The following is a 25,030-nucleotide window of genomic DNA, read 5'->3' as shown; positions in this document are numbered from 1 at the left end:
AAACTATTACATTTAAAGGTGCAGAGTCTTGGATTAAATACGTATCTATTTTCAAGTGACCGTTTGAAAACTGAGGTAAAGTGTTTTTAAAGAAGAGAAAACATACTAATTCAAAGAATGTCGCATAGAAATACATAATGCAAAATAATTTGAAAGATCAGTTGAACAGGAAGGAGTTGAATGTTTGCAGTCCACAAAAGAGAAAGTGAAAACTCCCAAATAAAGATTCATTATTAATACAGTTTTATTTCTGACTAATATTTTAGATGTTTTACACAGTGGTCTCTAGATAAATCTGCATGTGAAAAATACATATTGCATGAAGTAGTAAATATGAGAGCAGCTTACCTTACCTATCCCAGTTGCCTTTAACAAAGGCAACCCTTCTTCCCCTCCAAAATCTGGACCTCTTCATTCATACGGCATGAATCCCTAAGCAACGGAACACACTGAGGGCTGGAATTATTAGTAGCACTGTGAGCCTAGGAATTAATACCCAAGGAGAGCACCACCACCTAGCCATTGTAATGTTCCTAGGGATGATATAAATAGCACAATTATAAAACTACCCCAAAGACTCATTAGAAAAGTATGAAATCTTAGTAATCAGAAATTATTCAACTCAGATACGGTGATGAGAAAGATGTCAGTATATGGCACTTTAAAAGAAAAATACGTTGTCAAGAAAAGTGACTGTCACAGTGTTCGAGCTCTCCAATGGGGGAGGGCACGGGGTGCCAAGAGAGGATATCCAAAAACTACTACTTTCCTTCTATTCCTTTTTCTAGAAGCCAAACCTAGTTCATTCTATAATTAGATATGTCTATTCGATGTACTGTATAATCTCATCAACCAAATTTTGCTACTCTTTTTAAACCAGTCCTTTATGTTTATCACAGTGCCTGGCATATACTAAGCACTACATAAATGTTAGTTGTCACTACCACTACCACTACTGCTACTACCACCACCTTACCACCACAACCACCACCACCGTATGTGCTTCCTTACACTTTGGAAAACTCCAGCACCAAGGATGCATTCATTCTGTTTGCTTTACTTTTCTTCTACAAAAGAATATACCTACTTGCAACTGGACAAAAGTAACATCATTCCTAGAAAGAGGAATGAAGAAAAGTATTCTACTATTCCTGAGAGGCCCTAGGGAATACTGATCTGTCTAGATAATACAATGATAACCAGTTCCAACATCTATATCCGCAGGGACCCCACTGTCAAAACAGGGTAGAATATATATTATTTAGCTAAATCTACAATCTCCATTGACCCATTATACAACCCCTCTGCCCTTTCTTTGTTATTGATATTTTATTAACCTAAACAATCCCAATGAAAATTTTTATTAGCATTCTATTATTACACTGTTCTGCTTTCCTAATGAAAATAGTACTGGGCTGAGAATGAGGACATCTAATATCCACTCAGCTGTATGACCTTGATTAAGTTATTTACTGTCATTGCACCTTGCTTTTTCAATCAGAAAAATGTAGATAATACTATCTGTCCCACCTCATAGCATAAATGATTGGATAAAAACAGAATGATATGGAAAGCCTTCACTACTGTGGAAAAATAAGGGAGATGGCCAATCTAAATGAGTAAAATGCCTAACCAGAAAAAAAAAAGAAATACAGTTCTATTAAAACATTCACTAGCTCAACTGGGACAACAAATTATGGATGGTTAAGTAGAGGTCCTTGGGGGAACTACGTAGAATAATTTATATTTAACATATCAGTAGCGGTAAAAAGGTGCTATGGAAGAGCACTAAATTTGCAGTTAGGTGACCTGAGTTTCAGTTATGCCACTTGTGTGATCCCAGACAAGTCATTTCAGCACTTTGGGACTCACCTTCCTCTTCTATAAGGAAGCTAGACTACAGGACCTCTACAATCCCTTCTAGTTATAAATTTATAATCCCATAGTACACACACATGCCCAAAAACAGTGGAAAAATTTATTCTCTTAATAGGCAAACTATACCCCACACCCCAGTATCATATATTCTATTTTCTCAGTAAACTTTTTTCATAGTTTCACATAGCCTCCATCTAAATATACATTCAGAATTAATGAGTCCAAATTGATGAGATTTTGTAATATGTATTACTGTATGTTTTAAGAAGCAAGAACACTCCCAATGAAAGAATTATCATTAGTGTCCTTGATGGAACATTAGTTCAAATAGGGAGGAAGAGAGGGACAGGTCTGGTGGGTATGGAGCATAAGAAAGTTATCTATCTCTAATAATGGATTTCAGAGGTTTTTCCTCAAAGATATCAAGTGGTTCAAAGTTATTCATTTATTATATCAGACTATTCAAGAAAAAAAGACTGAATTTTTACTGATAATTAGTTTTCATTCTATGGGCAGCTAGACAGAGTGGTGGGCCTGAAGTCAGGAAGACCCATCTTCCTGAGTTCAAAGCAGGCCTCAGACATTTACTAGCTGTGTGACTCTGGGCAATTCACTTAACCTAGTCTGCCTCAGTTTCCTCATCTGTAAAATGAGCTGGAGAAGGAAACGGCACACCACTCCAGTATCTCTGCCAAGAAAACCCCAAATGAGGTCATGAAGAATCAGACACAACTGAAAAATGACACATCTTTATTCTCTTTATCTGTCTACCCCTTCCTCTATGTAGTAAGCTGACACTTAATTTCTCCTAAAATAGGGATTTTCAGGGGAAGACTTATCTTCTCCTCCCCTCAATCTGTCACAGTAATTACAGAAGCCACTACTATGGGTTTCACTAAGAATAAAAGCATTTAGAATAGTATAAATAGTAGAACTCACATTGTTATCTCCAAAGATAATAGAAGCACTAAATATCCAGGGTGAAAGAAGTGAATTCAAGTTACAGAGTTCTAATCATGTTAATGTTCTAAAAAGATTTGTTACTACTAATTTGGTTCAATACCATCTGATGGACTTTAAAAGTATTCTTTGGATAAGCATTAAAATTTTAAGCTTCCTTTTCTGACTTCCCAGTCATAAAATGGTGGAAAATAAAAAGCTAACCACTGATCTTGCCACATTTTGATAATATGCCTTCCAAGTTTTTGTGGCTCTTTGGGGGCAAACTGACAACTAAAGTTCTCTAACTTTCGTGAATCAGAGTTGTCAGTGGGGTTTCTTGCTCTTTTGAGACATTTTGCTTTCAGATCAAATGCAAGTCTTCACAAAAATATGGACATATGTACCACTTCACATTCACACCACTAGAAGCAAAATGGGAGCAAATCTAAAGTTAATAAGTTTGGAGGCCTTCTTTCTTTTTAATCAAAGAAGGTGAAAGTAGCCTAATGCTGTTAGCCGAATTAAATATCTAAAGTCTGAGGGTTAAACATAGTTGAATTTTAAAATGGAATAAGACGTCTAAAAAGGAGATTTCAATTATACTGGAGAAACTACTTCTAACTGTATAGCTTCTATTACTTTGAAAGATACTTAATATGAACAAGTCCCTCATCTTGTCCCTTCCTTTTTGAAGGTAAATGGATTTCAAGATACTCCTAACTACTACAAAACTATTAAACAAACAAAATTTTTGTAGTTTTTTTGCTCAAAACCTAATAATACAAACTCATCCATGAACCAGAGCTGCAATTCTAAATTGGAAAACTGCTACATAGTGATTGAATATTGTTACAAAGTAAAATTACAATCCACTACTTCTATTTCTATTGTTACAATTATAATTACAATCTACTGCCTCCATTTCAATCATTTTCTTGTGCAGACTTGAGTTTTGAACTCAGTGTGAACTTTCCTTCAGTACACACAAGAAACCATAAAAAAGCACACTAATATGGCATCAAAGCAATGTACTCATACCATTTTAGGAGTCTGTTAGTCTATCCTCACCTGTTGCAGGGAAAAACACAAATGGGATTTATATCAGGACAAAAAGGAAATTACATCCTTTATTATTTGGAACAAAAACCATGAGTACTAGCAACAAAAGTTATTATAGATAGGTGATAATAAATTATAAATTTCTCTTACAAAACCTATATTCTTTCTTAAAACAGCTTTTTTTTGGTAAAGCAACACAATTTTTTTTAACACAAGTAATTTTAAAGAATAAATTTCCTGTATCAATTCTACTTTCAACATGTAAATGTTCAACTGGATACAAAAATTATCTTCCTTAAAAGCCAAAGTTTTATACAGTTTTCATAAGGTTACCTTTGATTTACAGGTTCAAACTAGTCTTAAGAAATTCAACAATTTCACATCCAAATTAACTTTACTCCTTCCTTGATAAGAGATATTTTCCTTTACAGTTTTTAAAAACATGCATTGCACTAGACAGGTCAAAAAACATTAAATTTTATAGAAAGCAATGCTTTTAAAGGCAAAGTAAGAAAAACATCTTTAGAGTTTAGTAGAATTTTGACTGGGGGGCGGCAATTATTTCTTTAATGTAAAAAGAATAAGTGTAGTTGACCTATTCAATTTCCCTATTTAGCAAGGGAGGGAAAAATTGACAATGTGTGAGAGTATTTATTTCTGGTGGTAATAAAATTATCTGAAAAGCAGCAGGCATGCTGGCATTATGTGTTCTGCTGTCATTCTGTTTTATGTTGCCCTATTTGTTACCTTTTCAGAAAGTGCCTTGATCCCTTCATGACTACCATTCACTAATACAGGATGTAGAGTTCTTCTGGAGGGGAGGGGAAAGGAGGTCATTATTCTTTTAAAAATCAATAGCTCACTTAAATTTCATTCCAAAGATTTTAGCACACTTATTTCACAGGACAAACCTTTTAGTCACGCTTATGGGATACTGTCACTTAAAACCAGTGAGAAGGCAAAACTCTTCCTTATTAGTGAATCATGTGAATTTTGTATTTTGGGATGGTTATTTCATTTTTTTCACACAAAGTGTCAAACACAAGTAAGCAACGTTAAGTAGAAAAAACCCCAAATATTAAACATTCTCTACCAAGACTTCCTTTTCTTAAAAGTAAAATTTTATTCAGATATTCTTATTTAGTAAGTGTGTCTCAGAAATGCACTGCCACCTGCAGGTCAATGATGTAGAGGTAATAGTGATAATTTTTTGGAAAAATAAGACTCAAATATCCAATCTTTTCTCGGTGAGAAGGGGAAATCATAATTCTCAAATCCCTGTACAAAGATGACTCTTCCCACAAAGTTCTTAAACTGATTCTTGAATGAAATCTAGTCTAATTTCCCCTTACATAAGGAAGTTGTTTAGAAACTTGGAGGAGACCCCAGTCTTACACAGTTTCTATATCAAAACCACACCATTACCTCAAAAGAATACTGAATTAATAAAAGAAATCGCTAGAATAACCCAAGAGTAAACAATTCCCCTTTAAATAACTTAAAAAGTGCCTGTAAAAACATATGGGAAAATGAACAGACTTTAGATGACCTCTGACATCCCTTCAAACTCTAATAACAGTCTGTGGCCTGTGAAAAACCTAGACACGTTAAATGGCTTCAACAAATAGATTTTTATAAGCATGCAACATTGAACATTGCTTCTGGGAGGGTCATTTCCATTAGAAGTTACAAACTTGGTTTTGGACTTCACATTTAAGAATGTGGTAAACTTCAGAGAAAATCTCAAGGATGAGAGAAAGATGAGGAAAGGGATGATGCAGAAACTAGATTTCAGGAAGAAACCATCCTTTCGTTTATACGCCAACAAACAGAGACAAGTGAGATTTGTTTAATCCGAGTAAAACAAGGATTGAGCTTCGGGTGTTTTCTGAACGTCATGTTTTCACGGCACAGATTGATTTAGGTAGCCAGCGTCACCATTTCTGTTTCCCAAGTTCAAAAACCAAAAGCTCTTCCCATCAGCTTTCGTAGAAGGGTTTTTTGTGTGTTTTTTTTTTAAGAAACTACCAGGCTGCTCTTGAAGGAAACAGAGCAAACACCCTAAAAGGTGCGCTCTTGACACCGTCCTTTGGGAACAAGAGCGATCGCTAACGAGTCAGTTAACGACAACGGAGTACGCAAGTGAAATCGTGGGGTACTAATCACAAGGCACCTCACATCCCGGGTGCTTCAAGCAGAACAAAACTACTGCACGCGGCGCGAGGAGAGGCCAAAGGCAACCGCTCCAGGGCGAAGCTGGAGGCAGAGGCGGGGCGGCGGGGGAAGGCATAATCAATCCTCAAACTCCAACGGAAGCTGTGGGTCTCCGCGGCTTGGGAGCGCCCCATCATTTTCCGGCACACAGTCCCGCACAGGGACAATTCGGGACGGCCAGAAGGCCTGAGGGAGGACGGCTCGCGGAGGTGGGGTGGGGACAGAGGCGCGCGCAAGCGGCGGAGGGAACGCGCTCCTTCCAACCTTTCAGACTCCGCAGGCCTCGCCCTGGCGCAGCGCGCGCCACGCTGCTGGGGGGCGGGGGGAGAAGAGCCCGGAGGAGCGCGCGAGGCGACGCGAAGGAAAGGAGAGGACAGCGCGCGGGTGCGCACGAGGCCAAAGAGGACCGAAGACCGAAAGGGGGGGGCCCGGGTTTGGAGCGAGAGAGCGGGGGAGGGGAGGCGCGCGCCGAACGGGCTCCTTTCTCCCTTCACCTCATCCTCCCATCCCAGCCTTGCCATCCGATTAGCCAGTACCGCGTAGACCCTAGCTGACAACTCCTGGTTTCCGCCCATCCCTGTCACTCACCGCTACCACAGCCGTGGACCTTCCCCAGCCGTTCTTTTCCTCAAGGGGCAGCCACCGCCACCACCGCAGCCGTCACACACCCCTAGGCCGCTGAGGCCTCCTGTTCTCGTAGCTGTCCGTCGTAGGACAAAGGCGCCACCAACCGACCGGCGCGGGCACGAGAGAATGGCGGCCCGGGCGGAAAAGTTGGGTGGGAGGCGGACGGGCAGGGGGAGGGGGACGGGGACGAAGGCCCGGGGGCCGCGCACGTAACGGATGCGCGGCAGTGTCGCGAGAGAACGGCGGTTTACGGCAGGGCGAGTCGGAAGCACCGAGGAGGGCTACGGGCCCCGCCCCCTCTCTGTCTATAAATTGGGCGCGGGGAGGTGGGGGGGCGGTGCATACGTCAGTTGGGCGGTTGGGTGTGGCGGTTAGCGGTTTTCGAGCTTCAGGTGGTGACGGTTCCTTGGGGCATTAGGGAACTGAGTTAGTACACTCCTTTCACTTAGCCTAGAGACACCACGTTGCATCTCCGTTTCCCAGCCGGTCTCCCCTGCCAAGCACCAGGGTGTCCTCTTCTTTTTTGCGTTTGGTCCTGGGTTCAAACTCTGACTTTTCGGTGTGCCACTTGTGTGACCTTGTGAAAATCACTGCCCCTCACTTGGGCTCAGTTTTCTGAATTATAAAGTGAAATTGTTGAATGTTTCCAATCTTCCCTAATACTGTTAATGAGGGAAGCCTTAGAGAGTGGGATAGGATCAGAGATTCAGAGCTAGGGGGTGGGGTGGAGGGATAGGATCGTAGATAGTAGTTTTAGAGTTGGAGGGACCTTAGAAGCCATCTAGTCTAATCTCATTTTTACAGTTGGAAGAAACTGAGGCCCATGCAGGTAGTGACAGAGCCAGGCTTAGAACCAAGGTCCACTAGGCTACAAATCCAGTTCCTTACTACTGCAGGCAGTGTCTCTACACTGTCTGCTGGTCATAACAGTGTCAGAACACCTGGGTTATAATAATCCTGACTGTTGCTAAATCCCTGTGTGATCTGGGAAAATCACTTTCCCTTCCTGAGACTCAATTTCTCTATATGCAAAATAAAGGGAGTTGGATTAGGTGCTTTCCAAAGTCCTTTGAAGCTCTAAATCTACTTTTCTCTCTCCAGTCAACTGCTCCATTAGAGCTAATAGGACCTTAGAAATCGTCTAGTGTAACTCTAGGAACTACTCCAGATTCTTTCTGAGCCTACTCCTTTATAACATACTGACCCTTTCCACAAAATATGTTTTCCAATTCAGAGTCAGCTCTCCTGGCTTACCACTTTCTCCTTCCATAAGAAAGAGCATTAGATTTGTTATTTGGTTTGAAATTGACTGCCAGTAACATGTATAACCTCAGGCACTTCTGCCTGAGCCTCATTTTCCTCTTTTATGGTTGGAGTAGATGAGCTCTAAAATCTGTGATCCTGTAAGACATCCTGAATGCAAAGGAAATGAATTCCAATCTAAACATTCTTTGTTCACATTCTTTGAGTGAGGTAGGAAGAAAATATTTGGGAACACATACTTTTGGATCTTTAAGTATCTTTAGAGATTTTCTAGTCTAGTTGTCTTATTTGACGGATGTTGAAGCTGAGGTCCAGAGAGTTCTGCAACTAACCCTGAGAAACTAAGTTTGACTCCAAATACTCTTTCCACCAAAAACTTCAGTCCCTCTCTATCACAAAACACCAAGAGATTCATACGTACAGTCACAGAATGTCAGAGTTGGAAAGGACTTTAGAACACCAGGGCACAGAATGTTAGAACTGGATGGAGAATTTAGAGGTCATTTAGTACAAGCCCATTTAATGTTTGCCTTTGGTCAGACTGTCACTTATGACTGTAATGCACTTCTTCCTCATATTGGACTCTCTAGCTCCCTTCAAAGTTTCTACCTTTTGGGGCAGCTAAGTGGCGCAGTGGATAGAGCACCAGCCCTGAAGTCAGGAGGACCTGAGTTCAAAATCGGCCTCAGACCCAACACTTAACACTAGCTGTGTGACCTTGGGCAAGCCACTTAACCCCAATTGCCTAAAAAAAAAAATAAACAAAAACCAAAGTTTTTGCCTCTTGGAATTACTTTGTGTTACTTGGTATATATTTTGTGTTTACTTAAATAGGTATGTGTCATATCCCTCTGGAGATTGTGAGCTGCTTCAGAAAAGTCATTGTTGCATATTTAACTTTGTATTCCTGGTGTCCTCAGTGTCCAGCAGAGTTTTTTTTGTTTGTTTTTTTTTGCTTATGGTAGTACAATTAAATTGAATCCCCTCTTTTCACAGATGATGAAATTGATGTACTTTAAGATTAATGAGTTGTATGTGGTCATGCAGCCTTAACATGCTGTTGTACTATGAGTTTCTCTGTGTTGTCTGCTTTAAGCGTGAGCCTTCTTATAAGAAGGTTTCTGGCCTTTGTGTTTTGATTAGCACCCAATGAATTAAAAGATGAGATGGGTTTTCTGATGCTCTCTGGAATAGCTATGGGCCACAACAAAATCATACTGATGGGACTTGAAGGAGTGCAGTAGCCTGCCTGGGGCAGAAGAGGAAGACTTGTGGAATTTATCTTAGAGAAAGAAAGGAGTACATAAGGTTGAAGAAGACTGCTCTCTAGAGCTGACTTTGCCTGAGGGGTCAGAATGAAAGATCTAATATTGCTTTCTACTGATCCCCTGCTGCTCATTTCGACTTCTACTAAAGATAGACCAGAAGGTCTGGACCATAGAAAATAAATTTTTAAAAAATCATTTGGGGCACATCTAACACCATGGATGATAAAAGATTGAAGAGATCAAATACTAGAGGTAAGTGCTTGCAGAAGGCTGTCTGATCTTGAACCCTGGATAAATGTAGTATGAAGGATTCTCATGAAAACTGGAAATGTTCCACACTGACCAAAAGTGCCAAAAAAAAAGTCAAGTGAGTTCAGGTGGAGGAAAATCCAGACTATGAAATTGTTTCAGAGGTCTGGAAATGCAGAAGAGAGCACATGAAAATAAATACTATCTGAAGAAAAGAAAGAAGGAGGAGGCAATAGCAATAGAGGACATCAGGAAAAGTTTCTTCAGGTAGATCAGTGGAATCAAGCTCAAACTGAAATGGGAGCCACTAAACTGTACATAAGGGCTTCTGCCAACAGTGGATTGACTTAGATGTTAACTTTCATTTATTGTATTTTTATTTTAAAAATATTTCCCAGTTACATTTTAATTTGGTTCACACTCAGAAGTGTTATGGGTCATATGTGCCAAGAGGGCTGTGTGTTTGACGCCTCTAATATAGACATCAGCTTTTGAGCTGAACTTTGAAGGTGGAATGGATTGCCTAGGGAGGCAGCAGGTTATTCCATCACTGAATCTTCAAAGAAAAGCTAGATGACAACTTGTCAGGTATATTGTTCGTTTTCAGCTTTACATTGAACTAGATGGCCACTGAAGTGCTTTTGAACATGAAATATGATTCTATTGTTGAATGGGAAAGAAATCAAAGCAAAAATTCTATAGATTTTTAGTAGTGAAGACTTTTAAAAAGAATCATTCAACATGTTAGAGTAGTAATAATAACTAACATTTATATAGCACTATATGACAGGCACTGTGCTAATCATTTTACAAATATCTCTTCTGATCCTCACAACTTTGTAAGGTAGTTTGCTATTATCTTTATTTTACAGATGAAGAAACTGAGGCAAACAGGTTAAGTGATTTTTCCAGGGTCACACAGCTAATAAGTGTCTGAGGCCCGATTTGAACCCAGGTTGTCCTGACTCCAGGTCTGGTGTGCTATCCACTGAGTCACCTAGCTGCCCACAGTACTTTGGGCAGTGTGCTGTGTGCATGCAATGATGACTAAAACAGTCACCACCCTCTAATTTATAATCTAGCAGGAGAAATAATATGGGCACATGTTTATAAACTATATTTAATTATAAATTCAATGGAAAAAGTCACTGAGCATGTCATGTATGTAATGCACCATTCTGTATTATGAACATCTTTGAAATTATATTTGAAATTATAGCATTTGGTACCTCTTACTACTACACTTTCAGTTTCTGCTTTGTATCATGGTTTTATCTATATAGTCTGGTGGTAAGAGTGTAGGTTCATTGTCAGTTAATTTTGCTTACCTGTGCAACCTTGGGCATAGTCAAGCAAAACATTCATATAGTGACCACACCCCAAAATGTATGTCTTTGCGCCTTGAGTCCATCACTTCTCTGTCAGGATGTGAGTAATGCTTCATCATAGGTCCTCTGAAAATGTGGTTGATCATGCTTGGATTAGAGTTCTTATGGCTTTCAAAGTTGTTTTCCTTTACCATGTCAGTCAGTACATATTTATATACTGCCAACTATGTGCCAGGCAGTGTGCTAAACAAGGATGCAAAGAAGGCAAAAGAGAGCTCCTACTCTTAAGGAGTTCACAATCTAATGGGGAGATAACATGAAAACAACTACATACAAACAATATGTAAGGATAAATTGGAGATAATCAACAGAAGGAAGATACTAGAATTAAAGAGGATTGGAAAAGACTTTCTGTAAAATGTAGGATTTTGACTGGGACTTTAAGAAAGCTAGTGAAGCCAGGAGATGGAAATAAGAAGGGATTCTATGCATGGGGGACAACCAGCAAAAATTAGCAAATGGAATGTCTTATTCAAGAAATAGCAAGGAAGCCAGTGTCACTAGATGAAAGAGCATATTAGAGGAATGTGAAGTGTGAGTAGTCTGGAGCAGTGGGAGAGGGCAGGTTATAAAAGGCTTTCAGTGCCAGAGAATTTTGTATTTGACCTTGGAGTCATATGGGATGACTGGATTTTATTGAGTAGGGTGGGGGTGGTGACATGGTCAGACTTGTCCATTTAGGAAGAACACTTTGACAGCTAAGTGGAGGATGGATTGAAATGGCGACAGACTTGTGGCAGGGAGACCAACCAGTAGGCTATCATAGTAGTCCAGGTGTGAGGAAACGAAGACATACCAGGTTGGTGGCAATGTCAGAGGAGAAAAGGAGGCATATGTGAGAGATGCTACAAAGGTAAAACTGATGGGTTTTGGCAATGGATTGGAAATGGGTGGGGGAAGGGGGTGAGTATGAGAAGTTGAGGATGATACCCAAGTAGTAAGCCTGAGTGACTAGGAGGATGGTGATATCCTCAATAGTAATAGGAAGTTAGAAGCAGGGAAGATAATGAGTTCAGAATTGGACATGTTGAATTTAAGATATCTATGAGATATCAAGTTTGATACATCCAATTAGCAGTTTGAGATGCAATTCTGGAAGACAGCAACAAAAGTTAGAGTTGGATAAGTAGATTTGAGAATTATCAGCACAGAAATGATAACTGAATCCACAGGAGTTGAAGAGATCAAGTGAAATAGTATAGAGAAGAGAAGAGGACTCAGGATAGAGCCTTATGGGATACCCACAGTTATCAGGTGACCTATTTAAAGATTCAGCAAAGGAGACTGAGAAAAGAGGCCAGACAGATAGGAGGAAAACCAGATGAGAACCCTTTTGAAAACCTAGGGAGAAGAAAATATCAAGGAGAGGAGAGTGATTGACAGTGTCAAAGTTTGCAGCTAGGTCAAGAAGGTTGAAGATTCAGAAAAGGCCCTAGTTAGATTTGGCAATTAAAAAATCTCTAATAACTGGAGAGGGCAGTTTCAGTTGACTGATGAGGTCAGAAGGCAGCAGATTGTAGAGAATTAAGAAAGTATTGAGAGGAAAGGAAGTGGAGGCATCTATTGTAGATGGCCTTCTCAAAGAGTTTATAAGCCACAAAAGAAAGAAGAAATATGGGAAGATAGGGATGGATGGGTTGAGTGAGGGTTTTTTTTTTTCACAGTGGAGGAGACATGGGCATGATTGTGGGCAATAGGGAAGCAGCCAGTAGAGAGAGAGATTGATATCTGAGAGAGTGGGGATGTTAGAGGGGGAAAACCTGCTGGAGAAGATGGAATAGAATGTGATGGGATCATATGTATATGTAAAGAAGTTTTCATTGGCAAGGATAAGGGCCAATATATGTGAGACAGGGATGAAGTCATCTGGGGGATGTGAAACAAGGAGAGAGCTCTTGATAAATGACTCATTTTTTTTCAGTATAACATAAGGCTAGGTTCTCAGTTTTAACCTCTGTGCTGATTTCCAGTATTGCGTCTCCAACTACTTTTTCAACATCTCAAACTGTACGTCTGATAGATATCTTAAACTTAACATATCCAAGGGTAGGGTTTAGCAAGGATGGGGACTATGGGAGCTTTGAGCCACTTGGGTGAGTGGGATAGTAAGTTAATTAGGGAGGTGTAAAAGGGTTGCCTAGTGCTAGTGAGTGTACAGGTGAGAGTATATCAGATAAGTTTGTAGTGGACCCAGAGACACAGTTTCATGATTTTCTCCACCTTCATTTAGCAGCACATGTGGAAGAGCAAAGGCATTAGATGGTGAGAGTAATTTTAGACTGAAGCTTGGCTGGAAAAGATCACTGATAAGGAAGCAAGGTTCTCAAGAGAACAGGGCATTATAGAGTTGAGCTGATTCACCAAGGGGCTGAGATGGGAAAGGGAAGAATGTAACAAGCATAGAGATGATGGCCCGGGAAAGAACTGAGAGGTAGAACTACTGGAGGTCACAGTGTGGATGGAGAACAGAGTTTGGAGTTGCAAGGCACAGGGAGAGGCGAAATGACAATTATGATCAGAAAAAGGAATTTTAGAGTTCATGAAAATGGAAGTGGCACATTTGTGGGTAGTAGCAAGATCTAGAGTGTGACCATCTTTGTATGTGGCTGAAGTGGAGTGGAGAAGTAGGCAATGGGAAATGAATAAGTTTAGGAACTGGGACATTAAGGTATTTGAGGGAGTATCAATATGCATGTTGAAATCCTCAAGTATGAGGGCAGGAATTGAGGAAAGACTGTGAGCCAGACATTGAGGTCATTGAGGAAAGATGGGGATTGTCCTGGAAGTCAGTGGATAACAGCTACCAGACTTTTGACTGAGTAATAGATATGGATTGTGCAAACCTTAAAGGAAGACAGGTTACTGAATGATAATGTTAGAGGGAGAACCTGGAAGTGGAAATTTGGAGCAAGGGGTATTCCAACTCTCCCACCTCTACCAATGAGTTGGATAGAATGAATGAAGGTACAGCCAGTACTGGAAAGGGGAGTTGGGCAGTGGGGGACAGAGAATGGGATTTGAATGATGACAGTCTGGTGGTTCAGAATTACTTGGATTGAGAGGTTATGACCATAGAGGAATTTGTTAATCATTAAGGACTGAGTTCAGGTCACTTTTCGTTGTCCCTAGGGTTTGGCCTCAGGGTGGAGTTCCCTCAGCACCATAGGCAGTTCAGGTGACAGTGACAAGTGCTGGGAGCTGGATGACTTCTCTTACTCCCCTTTCCCCAAAGCAGTAGACTAGGCTAGAGACTTGATGGAATGGCTTTTCTCCTCTTTCTTAGAAGGAAGAAGTCTGGTAGTTGATGGAATGGTGTTTCTTCTTTGCTGAAAGAAGCTGGAAACCAGGCAGGAGCCCTGGTGTGATGGAATGTTATATAAATGGTTTTCCAGATTCTGTTCGCTTTGCTCTGTATCAGTTTGTACAAATCTTCCCCATATTTCTCTGAAACTTTCTCTTTCATCATTTCTTACCACAAAATAGTATTTTTTTCACTTCTTTCATCTCTCCAGTCTTAGTTTGTGACCTAGGGTTTTATGTCAGGGCCAGGCTCTGTCCTCTGCTCTGCTTGGTTTTGCCCATAGCGACCTGGGTTACTGTGCTGACCTTCACCTCCTGAGGATAGTTCCCACTGGATCTTTAAGGTTTAGAGACATAAATCTTCAGGACCCTCCACAGAATCTCTAAAACAGAGGGCTAGGGACCTCAGAGCCAGGGTAGGGGGTGGGGGTTGTCCTGACGAGTGTTACACTCACTAGCCATAGGGCTAGAGGAAGCATTGATAATTTCCAAGGTCTCTGCTATAGGTTTCCAATCACCTTAAGGCTTTGTGGCAGGGCCTTCCCCTGTTGGTACATCCAGACTTCCATTAATTCGTTTTTAAACCTTGATGGCAATCCTGTGCCCTAAAAAACCTGTGTCATGGACTCTGCCAAAAAACGTATTTGAGCTGTATGGAAGAGGCTGGGACTACAAAGCCTATTCCATTCTCCAAGTCTTCTTTGCAAATGACGTTGAGAAAGAACCAAAGTTAAGAGAAAACAAAGTCTTACAACGTCTGTTTATTTTATCTGTCTTCCTCACCTGTGTTCCTGCTTTTATTATGTGTATTTGCTTGCAATAGCAACAGTGACAAAACCTGGGTTTCATTCAGTATTCTAGCCAGCACAAAAACTCATTGTCTCCCTGCAAAACTATGTGAAAAAGAGTAAATTTTTCATACCCTTTGACCCAGTGACCTCACTACTGGGCATATACCTCTCAAGTAGGAGAGAAGAAAAAAAAGAGAAAGAAAAAGAGAAGAGGAGGGAGGGAGAAAGGAAAAAAGGAAAGAAGGGTCTCATATATACCAAAATACTCATAGTAGTACTCTCTGTGATAGCAAAACATTGGAAAAGTGAATTTCCATGGATTGGATCATTCACTTGGGGGATGAATGCATTGGACATAAATGTAATTGAATATTTTTGTACCACAAGAAATAAGGAATGTGAACAATTCAGAAAAAATGGGAAGAATAATATGAACTGATATATAGTGAAGCAAATATAACCAGGAGGACAAAATAAATAAGGTCAACCACAATATAACCTATGAAAATGTGGCAGCCTAATTCACATTAACCACTCTTTGTCCCAGAGAACACATTTTCCTCATCAGTAGAGAGACAGGAGACTATGGGTGTGGAATATTACATATACTGTCAGACAAGATGATTTTGTTGGTTAGTTTTGTACAATTTTTTTTGTTTTAATTAAATTTACTCATCTTCAACTAACAATCTAATTTCTCTTCCTCCACCTTCTCCTCCTTCATTGAAAAAGAAAGAAAAACAAATAATATTTTTTTGTTTTAATTAAATTTACTCATCTTCAATTAATAATTAATTTCTCTCCCTCCAGCTTCTCCTCCTTCATTGAAAAAGAAAGAAAAACAAATATGTCTATTTATTAGAAGGGGATTTTGTCTTTCCATTCTGAAAAACACGTTGTATTGACATTTTTTCTGTTATATTTTCTTCATAGGAAGCAGATTATTTTTAGAGTCACAGATAATTTTTATTCTTCCTGGTTGTGTCCTAATTTTTTTTTTTATTGTTTTTTGGAGGTGAAACAAGAATATTCAAACTGGCTTGGTTTTATCTACTGTTATACAGTTGCTGAATTTGTTGATGTGCTATCTTTCTTAAAAGTGTATGATTAATTGCTATATGTTGCTACATGAAAAAGTCAATTGTACTGTTTTCAAGATTTGAATTCATGTCTTTTGTTGTACAAAGTATAGCAATAGACCACTGTTGCTGTAATACTTCACATTTATTAATTGCATTAATTGTGTTCAGTTGTTTAAGTCATGTCTGACTGTTTGTGACCCTATTTGGGGTTTTCTTGGCAGAGATACTGGAGTGGTTTGCTGTTTCCTTCTCCAACTTATTTTACAGATGAGGAAACTGAGGCAAGCAGAGTTAAGTGACTTGCCCAGGGTCACACAGCTAGTGAAAGTGTGAGGCTGGATTTGTACTTAGGTCTTCCTGACTCCAGGCTCATTTCTCTATCCACTGAGCCACCTAGCTGCCTTAACTGCATTGATATTTGTATATTAATATGACAATACATGGAGTAATCTTTAGAAAACATGGAAGCTAAGGTAATTAGGAGATTCTGTCTTGCCTTTGCAATTAAAAAGCATAAAGTTTCCTAATATTAGGAGTAGATCTAGACCTTAAGAATGAGGGTATTTAAAGAATATTAGGAAGAAAACTAAAAGAATTGGAAGAATGTACAATTAAGGCCACTGATGTTATGGCAGGTGAGGCAACTCAAGAAATTTCCCAATCCTGCCTGACAATTTTGACAATAGAGATATACCTTAAGAATTGACAGTAAGGAGACATTCCTAGAAATTCTAGATGTGTCTACCTTCTGAGAATGAGGAATTACATAGAGGTAGGACCCCTTGTAATCAGAGGAAGCATTCCTACAGAGAATGAATTTCACAATTAAATCCAAGAATTCCACTTCATCTATGAGTAAGGCTGAGGCCATATCCCCTCTAGTACAGAGACACAATAGGCCCCAAATTAGCATATTCTGTGGACATGAATCATGTCCCTTGGGAGAACAATTCTGGAAGATTTGTGTCTGCACCTGGGACATTAAAAGTTTCCCTGAGCCAGACAAAATGATGAGGCTGAAAGCCTAATGGGGATAGGTGAAGTGACATAGACAGACTCTACGAAGACAGCTTCATAGAGGTGAAGCCAGATGTTACTTACCATGAATTGTCAACTTTAGCTGAAATGTTTAAAGAGGGCAGATTAGAAGACTCCCATGATCATTTTGTCTCTACTACTGCATAGTGCAAAGAAGAGAAGCCTGATGAGTTCTTCAGGGTGGATCAAGGAGTACAGAGACTTACACAGACAGGTGCTGTGGATACTGAGAATGTGAGAAAACTGTACTGCAGAGACTGAGCCATATATGACCCTCGTTACAGCTATGCAGACACAGAAACTATTGCTACCAGTCTCTGAGAAGAGACAGGTACTCCTGAGCTTCAAAGGTCAATATAATCCATAGGTCTCAGCCTCAGCAGACTCCAGGCCTTCTTAAGTGTGGGCCACAGAAGCAAAAGACAACAGCATCACTAGAACTGAGTCACAGTCACAGAACCTGAGAGTCAGGTGAGATATGGAGCAATGCACAATCCTCTTCTTCTTGGAGAGTTAGAAAACCAAGGGAATAGAGAGCATGAAGGCCTGACATGAGAACACCATCAGGTAATCATCAGAGTAGCAGATCTGTATTTTGTTAAAATTATGGATTAAATAAGCACATTTATGTTGGATGTACTAGCAAAGAGAATGTAGCATTGGTCACAAAGGAGTTAAAATCTTCTGATCCAGCTCCAGGGAACCAGAGCAGAACCAGGGAAGGAGGATATATTGGTCCCTGAGGAGTGTCAGCACTGATTAGAATTGATTCTAGTCTTTTCAACATTCCAGCAGGATACTGCAAGCTGGGGCCCAATACCTGTATACTTTGACCATCTATGTTGACTGTGCAGAGGCTTACAATAGCTGTTTTTTATATATAGCCCTATTGATAATGGTTTTTTGCACCTAGCTAGTTTTGCTTTGTTGTTTGCTTTGCTTGCTTTTGATTAATTGCTGTGTACTATGGATATGAATGTACTTTCAAAATGTGTGTGAGTTATGTCCTGTATGTAGTTATATACATGTTGTCACTGTAGTATCCTCCCACATGATCCTTTTGTAAAGGGCCATGTGTATTGCATGTACTGTTAATGTGCATTTGTTTTATTTCAGTTTCTACAGTACCAAAAGCTAGTTACCTCGAATGCTGGGATGACACTCCTGTTTTATTCACTTCTTGTTTATTTTTTAATTGGATTTATCTAGTTCTTAGAGGGGACAGTTGAAGTCCCCCACTAGTATAGTTTTGCTGTCTCTTTCCTTCTATAATTCACTTAACCTCTCCTTTAAGAGAATGCTAGATCAAAGCATGCTATTTTCACTTTTTTATTTTTTGTTTTTTCTTTCTCATGGTTTTTCCCTTTTGTTCTGATTCCTTTTTCACAACATGACTAATGTGGAAATGTGTTTAACATGATTGTACGTGTATAACCTATATCAGATTGCTTTCTCTCTTGGGGAAGGAGGAGGGAAGGAAAGGAGGGAGAGAGAAAAATTTGAAACTCAAAATCTTACAAAAATGAATGCTGAAAACTATCTTTACATATAATTGGAGAAAGTACTATTAAGTGCAAAAAAGAAGAATTTGCATGCTATACCACTTGGTACATATATGTTCAGTATTGATATTACTTGATATTAATCTTCATTTTCTATGGTACCTTTTAGTAAGATATAGTTTCCTTCCTTATCTATTTAATTAGATCTATTTTTCCTTTTGCTTTGTTTGAGATCGTGATTGCTACCTCTGCTTTTTTTTTTCTTTATATTTGGGAGGGCTTGTCCCATTCATATTCACAGTTATGATTACTAACTGTATATTTCCCTCTATCCTATTTGTCCTTTCTCTTTCACTATTTCCTTCACTAGTGTTTTGCTTCCAACCACTGCTTTCCCTAATCTACTTTCCCTTCTGTCAGTCCCCCCCACCTTACTTAACCCTTTCCCCTCCTACTTCCCTATAGGGTAAGATAGATTTCTATACTTGACTACTTGTGTATGTTATTCGCTCTTTGATCCAATTCAAATTCACCCACTGCCAATTCTCCCATCTTCCTATCCACTGTAATAGGTCTTTTGCACTTCTTCTTGTGAGATAATTTATCCCTTTTTACATCTCACTTCCTTTTGCTCCCAGTATAATCTTCTTCCTCAACCCTTAATTAATTTTTTTATGTAATCCTCTCAAATTAATTTGATACCCACAGCATTTTTCTACGTACACTCCTTCTAACTACACTATTAGTGATACAGTTCTTAAGAATTCAAGTATCATCTTCCCATGTAGGGACATAAACAGTTTAGCTCTATTGTTTTCTTTTTCATTTTTACATTTTTATGCTTCTCTTGAATCTTGATATTGAAAAATCAAATTTTTTTTTTGTTGTTCAGCTCTGGTCTTTTGTTCAGGAAAACTTGAAAGCTTTCTATTTCATTGAATGACCATTTTTCCCCCTTGAAGGATTGTGCTCAAATTTGCCAGACAGGTGATTCTTGGCTGTAGTCCTAGTTCCTTTGCTTTCTGGAATATCATGTTCCATGACCTCCAATCTTTTAATGTTGTAGCTGCTAAGTCCTGTGTCCTGTGACTCCCCAATATTTGAATGATTTCTTTCTGGCTGCTTGCAATTCTTTTTCCTTTACCTGGGAGTTATAAATTTGGCTATAATGTTTCTGGGAATTTTCTTTTTGGAATCTCTTTCTAGAGGTGAGTGGTGGATCTTTTCTTTCATTATTTATTTATTTTCAATTTTCAACATTCATTTCCACAAGATTTTGAGTTCCAAATTTTCTGTCAATCTCTCCCCTCCCCCCACCCCAGGATGGTGTGCATTCTGAATACCCCTTTCCCTAATTTGCCCTCCCTTCTATCACCCCCTCCCCTTCTCTTATCCCCTTCCCTTTCTATTTTCCTGTAGGGCAGGATAGATTTCTATACCCCATTGTTTGTGTATCTTATTTCCCAGATACATGTAAAAACAGTTTTTAAAATTTGTTTTTAAAGCTTTGGGTTCCAAGTTCTCTCTCTTCCTCCCTCCCCACTCAATACAGGTTATACATGTGTAGTCATGCAAAACACTTCCATAGTAGTCCTGTTGTGAAAAACTATTTCCCTTCATCGTTTCCCACCCCCTGTTTATTCTATTCTCTCTTTTGAACCTGTCCATCCTCAGAAATGTTTGCTTCTGATAATCCCCTCCCCCAATCTACCCTCCCCTCTATCATCCCCCTGCTGTCTTGTCCCCTTCCCCCCTATTTTTCCATAGGGTAAGACAGATTTCCATACCCAACTGAGTGTATGTGTTATTCTCTCTTTAAGCTGAATCCGATGAGAATAAGATTCAGTCATTCCCTCTCACCTTCCTTGACTTCCCCTCCACTGTAAAAGCTTTTTCTTTTCTGTTTTATGTGAGATAATGTATCCCATTCTACCTCTCCTTTTCTCTTTCTCTCCGTATAATCCTCTCTCACCCCTTAATTTTATTTTTTAGATATCACTCCTTCATCTTCAAATCACCCTGTGCCCCCGTCTATGTATCTATATATCTAGGTATCCATCTATCTACCTATGTATCTATCTAAATTTTTTCCCTCCAACTACCCTAATATTGACAAAGGTCTTGTGAGTTACAAATATCATCTTTCTGTGTAGAAATGTAAACAGTTCAACTTTAATAAGTGCCTTAAGATTTCTCTTACTGTTTACCTTTTCATGCTTCTCTTGAGTCTTATATTTGAAAGTCAAATTTTCTATTCAGCTCTGGTCTTTTCATCAAGAATGCTTGAAAGTCCTCTATTTCACTGAATACCCATTTTTTCCCCTGAAGGATTATACTCAATTTTGCTGGGTAGGTGATTCTTGGTTGTAATCCTATCTCCTTTGCCCTCTGAAATATCATATTCCAAGCCTTTAATGTAGAAGCTGCTAAATCTTGTGTTATCCTGATTGTGTTTCCATAATACTTGAATTGTTTCTTTCTGACTGCTTGCAATATTTTCTTCTTGACCTGGAACTCTGGAATTCGGCTATAATATTCCTAGGGGTTTTCCTTTGGGGATCTCTTTCAGGAGGTGATCAATGGAGTCTTTCAATGTCTATTTTACCCTCTGGTTCTAGGATATCAGGACATTCTTTGATAATTTCTTGAAGTAATATGTCTAGGTCCTCCTTTTGATCATGGCTTTCAAGTAGTCCAATGATTCTTAAATTATCTCTCCTGGATCTATTTTCCAGTGAAGTATTTTACATTTTCTCCTATTTTTTTCATTCTTTTGATTTTGTTTGGTTGATTCTTGATCTCATGGAGTCATTAGCTTCCACTTGCCTAATTATAATTTTTTTTTTTTTTGGTGAGGCAGTTGGGGTTAAGTGACTTGCCCTGAGTCACACAGCTAGTAAGTGTTATGTGTCTGAGGTTGGATTTGAACTCAGGTCCTCCTGACTCCAGGGCTGGTGCTCTATCCATTCTGCCACCTAGCTGGCCCCCCTACCCCCATTACAATTTTTAAGGAATTATTTTCTTCAGTTAGCTTTTATACCTCCTTTCCATTTGGTCAATTCTACTTTTTAAGGAGCTGTTTTCTTTTTCCAAACTTTGACTCTTTTTTCACGATTCTCTTGCATTACTCTCATTTCTTTTCCCATTTTTCCTCTGTCTCTCTTATTTGATTTTAAACCCCTTTTTGAGCTCTTCCATGGATTCTTTCTGGGCTTGAGTCCAATTCTCATTTTTCTTTGGGGCTTTGCACAGTAGACATTTTCACATTGTTGTCCTCCTCTGAGTTTGTGTCTTGATCTTCCCTGTTACCATAATAATTTTATATGGTTTCATTCTTTTTTGCTTTTTTTTTTTTGCTCATCTTTTCCATCCTTTTTCCTTTTAAATTTGAGTTCTGCTCCTGGGGTGGAAGGGCCACTGTCCCAAGCTTCTTGTGCCTTCTTGTGCAGGCCCTGGCTGTTTGTCTTAATGTACTGGTGCTGCTCTGAGGCCAATGGGGGACCCTTGTGCCTGGTCCTGTGCTGAGGGGTGGGGTGGTGAGTGGCTGGTGCTGCTTAAAGTCTGGCCTGATGCTGCACTAAGGCTTATGAGGGACTACTGTGCTGTGCCGGGACCATGGTGGGGAAGGGGAAGGGTCTTGCAGCACAGAGTTGGAGATGAGTTTGGAGGTGGGGGGTAGCTGTCATAGGGGTCTGGCAGCTCACCTTGTGCTGAGCTGAGGCACGTGGGGTGTCTGGATGCTGGCATCTTCCCATTTGTTGGGCACTATGCTGAGGCGGGGGCGGGGGGAAGGGACACCCTCCACTGGAATCTGCTCATTTGCCGGGTACTATACTGAGGTATGTTGGGAGTCCCATTGTTGATGTTTGCTTGCTTGCCTGGTGCTGCCCTAGACTCAGGGCCTTCTGCTGGCTTGCTGAGGCAGGGCCTGCTGCAGGCTTGCTGGGAGCTTCCTGTCCTGGATTGTACTCTCTTTTTACTAAAGTGAGACAAAACCTTCCTGCTAACCTTCCAAGTTTCTTGTGCTGGAAGATTGTTTCACCCCATCTTTTTGCTGGTTCTGCCATTCCAAAATTCATTTTGGGGCACTATTTTATAGTTGTTTGAAGGTGAAATTGGGAGAGTTCAGGTGATTTCCTGCTTACTCTGCCATCTGGGCTCCTGGAAGCCCTTGTTTTTAAAAGACTTTTAAAAGACTCTTGTTTTTAAGTACTTATATTTGTGATTATACTGTATAGTTACAGGTTTTGAATTTGTCCTAGCTTATCTTTGCAAAGGATTATGGTCTTGGCCCAGGGGAGGAATGTAACCCTAGCTCAAAGGGCCAATTGTGTGGGACTCTTTCCTCATTGGTGGAGATTGATTACTCAATGCCCTTCACTTTTGTGAGAGGCAGGTGGAGTTGGTAAGAACAGGAGAAAAGAGAGATCTGGTCTCTTGATTGTCTTTGGGATTTCTTTTGGTTTCCAGCATTGAGAGAGAAGACATATAGGATTCCAACCTCTCTTCAGGACTCTGGGGGGAGAAAGACTCTGGGCAGAAGCCTTCATGTAGAACTTTAATCATGTTCTTATTCCCAACTTGCTATGCTAGAGATTTTAGGGAATTATCCCCCTTTGGGTGAGATCTAGGTCTCTATGTCTTGGTTGAGGTGAGTAATCTTACTCACAATGTGAGAGATTCTGTAATCCTTATTGTCTGGTATATATACACACATACATATATGTATATGTATGTATGTATGCATGCATTGTCTGGCGTACATGTATATACACATGTGAATATATGACATATGTGTATATATGTATATGCACATGTGCATTTGTGTGTATACATACACATACACATACATGTATTACCTTTGGCTTCTTTTTTGCTATCAATTTGGATAAATGAGCTTTGTGTTCATTGTGGAACTGGCATTTGGTAGGTAGGGGATCAAACCTTGGTTATAAAATTTGGGGCCCCCATTTTTCCCATTAAGAAATAGTGATCAAGAGTTTAGCTTCAACCTAAGAATTATATCCCTTAGACTAATAATATTTCAGGATATAACAGTTATTGTAAGGTCTGTAATACTCTGAATGGAATCCCCATTTCAGAGAGAAAGAAATTGAACCTCAGATTCCTTACCTGTAAAATAAGATGTTGAATTATAAGTCAGGCAGTTCATTTACAAAAGCAAATTATGGCCCCTGGGCAAAACCTGTGCCTATATCTATACCAGCACCTTTGAGGTGCTGTATAGTTATTTAATATTCATTTGTTCATTCAACAAACATTTATTATGTGACTCCTATGTGTGAAACATCCAATAAGTAAAAACCTTTGGTTTAGAGAAATTCAGGGCATCATAGGTAGAGTTCATATTTGGATTTATGATGAATAGTTATGGAATAGAAAAGCGCCATCTAAAAGTAATCAAACATCCCAAGAGGCAGTAATTAGGCCTTAGAAACCTTCGAATATATCTGAGTAGCTACTATACCATAGTTATTATACTCCCCTCCATTTCTCCCAACTCACATCTAATCATAAAATCATAGCATTTAAGAGTCTGAAGGGATGTTAGAGGCATCCAAGAATAGTAGAAAAAACCCTCTGGATTTAGAGTTAAGAGGACCTGGGGTCAAATCCTGACTGCATCCTATATGGTGTTAGGTAGGTCATTTGTAGTATCCCTTTGTGGCTAGTTCCCCAATTCCACTCACATTCAAGGGTTGGTTTCCCAGAGTGTGACTGACACTAATTTCAAGTGTCTAGGGGATAATTATGAGGTGTCCTGGTGCTCACAAGCTACCACTCGGGTTTGCTTCTCATTGATGGTCAGATTTAAGTAGCCTTTCAAAAGGATAATTATTAAGTATAGTGAGAACAATTAGTGTTAAATATTCTTCCTTGCTCTGGGTCACAGTATCCAACAAATACACACAGTATCCATAGGGAGTGTGGACACACACAAAGTACAAAGTTAGAGAGGTACCCATGTAGAGCACACAAATGTCAAAAGATTAATTTACAACTCATGATTCCTGGAACTCCTTTTCTCCCTCTGTAGAGTCCTCATGAAATTCCCTTTAGGTGTGGCTCTTTGTTGGGCTCTGAAGAGTCCATAGCCAGTTTTTCTTTCTTCCATGAGGGATCACATTCCCTAAAACTGTCTTTCCTTGGATGACCATCACATTGAGTAGATTGGTTGTTCCTTTATAGTCTATTCTCTTAGATCCCAGGTATATGCACTGTCTGCTACTCATCCAATTTTACTGTTTATTTTTTGTTTTTAGTGAGGCAAGCAGGGTTAAGTGACTTGCCCAAAGTTACATAGCTAGTACATGTCAAGTGTTTGGTCTGAGGCTGGATTTGAACTCAGGTCCTCCTGACTTCAGGGCCGGTGCTCTATCTACTGCGCCACCTAGCTGCCCCTCCAAT

At 39.7% G+C, this 25,030-nt stretch overlaps 1 protein-coding gene across 2 annotated transcripts in view; it reads right to left on the bottom strand.

Moving 5' to 3' along the window:
* NCOA5 (nuclear receptor coactivator 5) overlaps window positions 1-6,935 on the bottom strand; it is a 30,608-nt gene extending 23,673 nt beyond the window's left edge. For both annotated transcript variants that reach the window (XM_020965502.2, XM_020965504.2), the window contains exon 1: window positions 6,682-6,935. The gene's annotated coding sequence lies outside the window, so the exon portion shown is untranslated. The remainder of the gene's footprint in view (window positions 1-6,681) is intronic.
* Between the last annotated feature and the right edge of the window lie 18,095 nt (window positions 6,936-25,030).

Source organism: Phascolarctos cinereus, unplaced genomic scaffold (assembly GCF_003287225.1).
Source record: "Phascolarctos cinereus isolate Bilbo 61053 unplaced genomic scaffold, phaCin_HiC Scaffold_2;HRSCAF=192, whole genome shotgun sequence".
In the NCBI taxonomy this organism is placed as follows: domain Eukaryota; kingdom Metazoa; phylum Chordata; class Mammalia; order Diprotodontia; family Phascolarctidae; genus Phascolarctos; species Phascolarctos cinereus.
Note: the sequence above shows the minus strand (reverse complement) of the source record. Positions and strands in the feature narration are given on the sequence as shown.